General features: G+C 45.6%; 1 long non-coding RNA gene across 1 annotated transcript; it reads left to right on the top strand.

The window, feature by feature from the left end:
- The first annotated feature begins 2,460 nt into the window (after positions 1–2,460).
- LOC111860042 (uncharacterized) lies at positions 2,461–6,755 on the top strand. The gene is made up of 3 exons (XR_002841946.2): positions 2,461–3,871; positions 5,687–5,852; positions 6,002–6,755. It is a non-coding gene; the product is annotated as an uncharacterized lncRNA (long non-coding RNA).
- Positions 6,756–7,119: the final 364 nt, after the last annotated feature.

Below are 7,119 nucleotides of genomic sequence, written 5' to 3'. Positions count from 1 at the left end.
CACCCAGAAGCACAGAGGGACTGCATCTTACTCAGTGCCAGGATGCCCACGCTCCTCTGAGGGCTGAAATACTTACAGGGCAAGAAGATAAACTTATGGCTCAGACCAACCAAAACAAGTCCCTCTGTTCTAGGCGAAGCAAACAGGGCTCACGACTACAGTGGTGAGTGTCGGATGACGGTGTTTACAGTTTTTTTAGCTGCAATTTGTTTGGAGTACAGGAATAGTGTTTATAAAAACAGAGGCGTCCTCAGAGAGGCTGCCAGGCGGCTGCAGGCCTCGCACAGGGCGTGCCACCCGTGTGCATATTGCCATGGCAACTGTGCGTGCCCCTCGTTTATACGCAAGCGTAAGCTCTCCTGGCGGTGGAGGGGAGGTGGAGGCCCCCACATGACCCGTGCGCACATAGACATCTGGAGATGTGCATGGAGATGGGGGAGGTGTACCGCGAGGAATTGCAGGAGTCAGGGATCACGCCATTGGAGGAGCTAACAGCATGAGCACCCAGCTAGAAGCACAAACACAATCTGGTTCGGATCAGTACTGCTGCTGTTTTAAAACACCAACATGCTGCCACAGCTACTGGGTATTTGACTTGGCTTTTAATGAAACAACTTTTCATCGTGCAGCACTTGAGAGTTTTTAAGAAGAGTGATTCCGGGTCAGGGCATGACATGACATCATCACCTCTCTGGGAATTACGGAAAAAGAAAAGGCTAATGACAACAGAAAATTACATGTTTGCTTAAAAGTGTTTCCCCAGGGACAATTGCATACACATTCTAGCTGCATGACAATTACCTCAATTTAAATGGCTCCTAAGGTATACTGGTGCTCATTTTCAATACTAATTTCTGATAAAAACAAGGTAAAACCGCATGCGTGCAGGTGAGTAATGTTACATCCATCCATCCATCCATCCATCTTCCATCTACTTATCTATTACCGGGATACAGGCAACCTGGAGCTTATTCCATGCAGCACTGGGCACAAGGCAGGGGATAGGATGGCACGTCATCACAGAGCAAGTAATGACTCAGCAGAAATGATTTTTAACAATTTGATAAACCTTTCAGCTACTCCAGTGACCCCACACTAACTGACTCAAACGGTCTGGAAACACTGCAAAACCCAGACCCTTGGAAACTCAAAAAAGAGAGGACTGTTTGCAGAAGAAGCAGAACCTGACAGGCCGCCCTGACCGCAGGGGAAGTCCAGCCACAGGCCTTAAGTGGGCTGGCTGAACAGTGTGGGCTCGTGGGGCCAGCATCAATGCGAGGGAACAGCACCTCTCCAAGCCCAGCCAGGATAGGCATCCAACTGCAGTGACTGAGCACTGCCTGACACTCGCACACACATACAGTGAACCCCCGCCTATCGCGGAAGATGCGTTCCAGACCCATTAACGATAGATGAAAATCCGTGATATAGAAAGACCATATAAATAAAGATTTTTACCCCTCCCACACACTTTAAACACATGTAAACTTATTAAAACAACACATATGATAAGTGGATGTTGGTCTAAGGATATGAGTAACATAAAAATAATAAGTAATGTATATTATACATATGTGTGTATGTGTGTGTGTGTGTGTACACATCTCTCTCTCTCTGTATACGTAATGGAATATGTAAAAATAAGAACATTTTAATAATGGCAAGCTACTTCGGCGTAACCCTTTCCTTCCCGAAGCATAACCAGGAGTTTTACCTTCTCCTGAATGGCGCTGGCGCTTAGGCTCACTACTACCAGAAGGCTTAGAAGATGCAGGACGCTTGGGAGCCATCGTAGGGCTTAAAACAAAAGGAAAACAATCGGACAACAAGCAAGGTACATGATACGCAGAGAACTGTGACGGGTCGGGGAAAAATCCGCGAAATAGTGGGGGTGCGATAGCTGAACCGCGATATAGTGGGGGATCACTGTACACCCAATACCCCGCTAGCGTGCATTCAGATATAATTAAAGAACAGAGCTGGCTGAAGCTTTAATCCAGGCGTCTTACTCGGCATGTATATCCCCATACAGCGTTGATCTCCAAGAACTAAGTTGCTATGGTGGCCCTGTATTGTGCTAATGTCCATTAGGTTGCATCCTCATTGTTTCCTGTCAGGCCTACTGTATGGTCTACCATCCCCCAACACAAAACAGCAGAGCTGCATCAAAATGCACTGACGCACAACAGATGTTTCCTGAAAGCCAAGGATGATTTGAAGGGCAGGAGAAATGGACAGCTTATGGTACACATGGCTGAACAGCCCACACAGAACAGGAAAATCGATGCAAGCCCTCTGTCCAGAAACCATCCCAGTAAATAACAAAAATGAAGCTCCAACCAGCAACCAGCATTATTTTTCCTAGGTGTGCAACCAAACATCACTTGTAGGACTTTTCAACATACAGTCAAATTTGCATGCGAGGCACAGGGCAGACTTAACACTAAACGGAAAAACATTACGGTTGACAAGTCGACCACATCTTCAAGGGGAAGTGGAACCAGGAAGACAGACACACACTTCTGACAGTGTAGCTGCTCATTCAAGAACGAAAGAGCCATTCGTCAACGGTGGCTGAGGACACAGAAGTCATAATTTACCGGTATCCTGTCTGCCTGCTAGCACCTCCCAGGGATGAGCCTGGTAAATGTGCGTAAAATGGAACATGACTCATGTCAAGTTTTTACCTGACAAGTAAGTATTGGAAGGACACTTGTGTCCCTCCCATGATCCTTTGCAGCTGGCAGGCAGCTATGAGAAAAAACAAGAAAGTGACCAGTATGGAATACAACAATTTCAATACAAATCCTCTTTAAAATAAAATTCAACTACACTAGCTGGCCACTTTATTACGTATCCCTACATTGCAGCATGCAGTTTTGTCTCCAGATCCACCTCAATCATTGACACGTTCAGAGAGGTCTTGCTACACACGACTGTTTCACTGAGCAGTTATTATGCACTTGTGGACTTCCTGTTAGCTTTAATGAGCCTGGCCATTCTCCTCTGACCTCTCACACCACTGCCTAATCCGATGTTATCTGCTGTAAAATCTAGATCAAGGTGAGCTGCCGTTTCTGAAAAGCTGGAACTACCATGTTTGGCACCAACAAATCACATCACGTTCAGAATCACTCAGGATCGATCACATGTCTTAGCTGTGCTAATGCTTAATCAAAAGGTATACAAGCTAACCTCTTGACCTTGTCAGTAATGGTGAATATATTAAGTTGCAGCCACATGATGTGTTATCAGGCTGGTTATATTAGCAGGCAGGTGCACCTAATAAACAGCCCATTATTGTCCTTCAATCCACAGACAACCCTACTTTACCTCTTGTCATACAAACTCAGCGAATGCCCAAGCTTGTAGCCTCTATGACCTGACCAACCTGCACCCAAATGGGAAAGTCACATGACATTCACAACAGGAATGGGAAAAGGACGTGTGACATATAAGATGCCTTTTAATGTGAGTCAGGGGCCAAGAGAGAGCCCGCTTCTAGTGTTGCACCAAAGTGGAAATTTTGGCAGATACAGATAACCCAGGGGTCGGCAACCTGCGGCTCTTTGGCCACGTGGCTGCGGCTCTTCTCAGAATGACAGACGCATTCACATTTTCATGTGTTAACACATTATGTAAATGACCGCTATTTCTTTAATTCCCTCTGTGATACAGACGTTGACGTAATTTACGTGCCTCGGAACCTGCGTAGTCAGGTAGTTGTTTTTTTTTTTTTCCTTTGTGTCCGACTGCAGAGCGGTCTCTGTGTTTTACAACAAGCTAGCAGCGCTCCATGTTAGTGTGAGCAAAGTTTTAATCCTTGCAGTTTTTTTTTGTTGCTTTTGCACCCTTTGGCAAGCGGAGCGAGGTATGTGATGTAATGAATGTAATATCAAATGTTTGTGCCAAAAGCATCAAATGTTCAAGTTTCTACTTAAAGACATTCGCGCATTCCTTTATAGTTTAAATATGAAGCCCGTTTTTTTTGTACGCGAGTTTTGCTACTTGAACGTTTGGATGCAAACTTTAGTGTGATATATTGTGTTAATTGTGTATTAACTATATTAAGCAGTTTGATTTCGATGTTGCAATTATGTTTCACAACCATTTCTTTTGGTGAAACTTTGAGCAATATATGTGTATATTTATTTTATTTATTCATTCATTTTTTGTAGTTTTCACGGTGCTCATAATTCGGTGGTCAGGATGTTCCCGAATGCTTCCTATGAAGACAAAATAAAATGCTGCACCCGTTAGAGATTTACTTCTTTATTATTGATGCCAAGGAATGCTACACATTATGATAACACTTTCATAAAAATAATTTATTTATGGTTTAATATTATTATTATTCATTTCTTTAGCTATATGTGAATGAGGGCGGTCTGTCGCGTGGTTCTGTGATGTCTTAACTGCATCATTATCAACGACGAGATTACGTCTCTGGTCAAACGAAACGCTCTCTAGAGTTTTCTTCAGTACCTGAGATTGGATGTACGCTTCAGTGTTTATTGGCAATCCTAATTCTTTCATATACTTTTTGTAGTAAATCGTCACCATTCCTTCCCAGGTCTTTATAAAAATTATTTTCTCTGATTTACATATTATAGCCAGCTGAGTTCGGAGTGGTGAGTACGTTTTGCGCAGCTCGGTCAGCAGTTACAGTATTGAAGTGCAGAGTGAATGGCAGACAACTGTAGAGTCAAACGATCTTTACTCAAGAAAGGAGGGGTGAGGGTGAAGACTATTGTTACAGAACTGAACATTGTTGTAATATTAATTTGAAGTTAATTGTAGTTAACAATGCCGGGAGATGTGAGTGGGCCCTGTGATAGGTTGGCTCCCCATCCTGGGTTGTTCTCTGCCTTATGCCCATAGGCTCTGGACCTCTGCAAGCCTAAACAGGACAAGTGGTTACAGAAGATGGATGGATAACTGATACCAATAACTAGCTGAGCTCTGCTAATCTGTAGTGAAGCTGATATCGGTGACATTGCTTCTTAAGATCCCACGTGTTTGTGGGTAGTAGCCACATTATGCAATATAGGCACTGAAGCATCAGTGAAGCAGCACTGACTTGGGAGACTATAGCACCCCCCACCGCGTGCTACGGTAATGCTGTGCAATTCGCTCATGACAGTGCCTGTCCAGAGACAAATGCTTTTGCTGTAATTAAAAACAGAAAAAAAGTGTGTGGGGGTATTGTTTGTGCCACTGGCCCTTGCTGATCCTGGCAGAGAAAGGCCTGCTGATCCAGTCTGTAAGCGACACTGACTTGTTAAAATGTTGGAGGTGGGGGCCATATGGAAGTGAATACCCTCAAGTTTTTGCGACGCTGGCTGAAGGTGACAACACAATGATACGTCCCCCCACCCCCCTGCAGAACCTGTTTATGTGGCTTCTCCTGTCACAAGGACAGGGAGCAGAATATGGATAATGGATCAATGCTGCACAGCCAAAAAGCACCCCCCCCCCCCCCACAGAAAATCCCTAGTGGTTATGCAACAGGCAGGAGCAGCAGTCATCAGCAGCCAGTACCAGCTGCAGTGCATGTGCCGTTATACCTGCGCACTTCACTGCAGCTCGCTATGGCAGACCTCCAGGCGTATAGCTGGGGGGCCAGGGGAAGTCTAGTTTATTCAGAGCCCAAATTCAGGCTTTGGACTTTGTACCCCTGGGGCAGTGGCAGGGCACTCTGCAGGAACGAAGACGAGAATGAGACAGACAGCGACAGACAGACAGACAGAGTGAGAAATGAGCAGGAGATGGAAAGTGAGAGACGGACAGACTGCGAGAAGGAGATGGAAAGAAAAAGGGAGAGATGGAGAGAGAGAAATCCCATGCAAAACGTGAGTCTAAAACTGTTTCTGTATTCCATCTGTTTCGTCGCCTGTGCCAGTAAGGCGGCACGGTGGAGATGTTAAATCTGCTTCCTCTGAAGCAGACGGCAGCAGGTCCCTGACATTCTGCTCCTCCATGTCCCCGGGGCTGCCTACAGAGGGCAGAGAGGCCTCTCCTGATGCGAACAGCGTGCGGATCTTCCCGTCGACCGGCCAGAGGCCACCAGTTGGGCCTCTGCTCCCTGTCCCTTCTCAGTGAAGACGGGGGCGGGCAGGGAAATTAGTGGATTGCTGTTCCTTGGTCGCCAGTGCGGTGTGAGAAGTGACCCCCCCGCCAAACCAAGCCACCCCCCTCCCGCCTGAGTGGAAGACACCTCAGTGACGCTGATTAGGGGGGTGAGACACATTTATTACAGCCAGTTCATGATGCCAGGGGACAGTAATGTGCCAGGAACAGACTGCTGCTCCATCTGACACTGAAAACAGGCGTCCGACAAACACACACACTGCTGCTCGGAAGGCTGCAGTCCACAGGCCAAACATGGCACACCTTGACCTCAAACATGTTCTCTGACGAGCGAGCAGATCCCTTAGCAAGGCCACGGCGGATTCAACAAGCCTGCATTCCTAAAAGCAGAGACAGGTACAGGGCGAACTACACATACACATACTCTGGACCAGCCCAGACTTTCACTCCACTTCAAAACCAATTCAATCACTACGGATTAATTCAAACAATGAAATAAAAGCATCAAATAAAGCCACACATTTCTTTACATTGTATCCCAACCCAGTAAAACTAGGAACCTAATCAGCACCATTTTAAAACGGCAGTAACACAGAGGTAACGAAAACAGAAGCGATATAATTTCATACCCAAGTAGGAAGCTGTTACGGGTACACAAACACAGTTTTTTTTAAACTTTATTTGATTTCACACCTTAATAAAGGTCATGTTTCAGAACGCTCAGTGTTTTCTTGATCTTCCTGCAGGTCAGTGGAAATACACTCACCTAAAGGATTATTAGGAACACCATACTAATACGATGTTTGACCCCCTTTCGCCTTCAGAACTGCCTTAATTCTACGTGCCATTGATTCAACAAGGTGCTGAAAGCATTCTTTAGAAATGTTGGCCCATATTGATAGGATAGCATCTTGCAGTTGATGGAGATTTGTGGGATGCACATCCCGGGCACGAAGCTCCCGTTCCACCACATCCCAAAGATGCTCTATTGGGTTGAGATCTGGTGACTGTGGGGAACATTTTAGTACA

The sequence above is a fragment of the Paramormyrops kingsleyae genome, chromosome 2 (assembly GCF_048594095.1).
Source record: "Paramormyrops kingsleyae isolate MSU_618 chromosome 2, PKINGS_0.4, whole genome shotgun sequence".
Classification (NCBI taxonomy): domain Eukaryota; kingdom Metazoa; phylum Chordata; class Actinopteri; order Osteoglossiformes; family Mormyridae; genus Paramormyrops; species Paramormyrops kingsleyae.
This window is presented reverse-complemented; position numbering and strand designations above follow the sequence as displayed.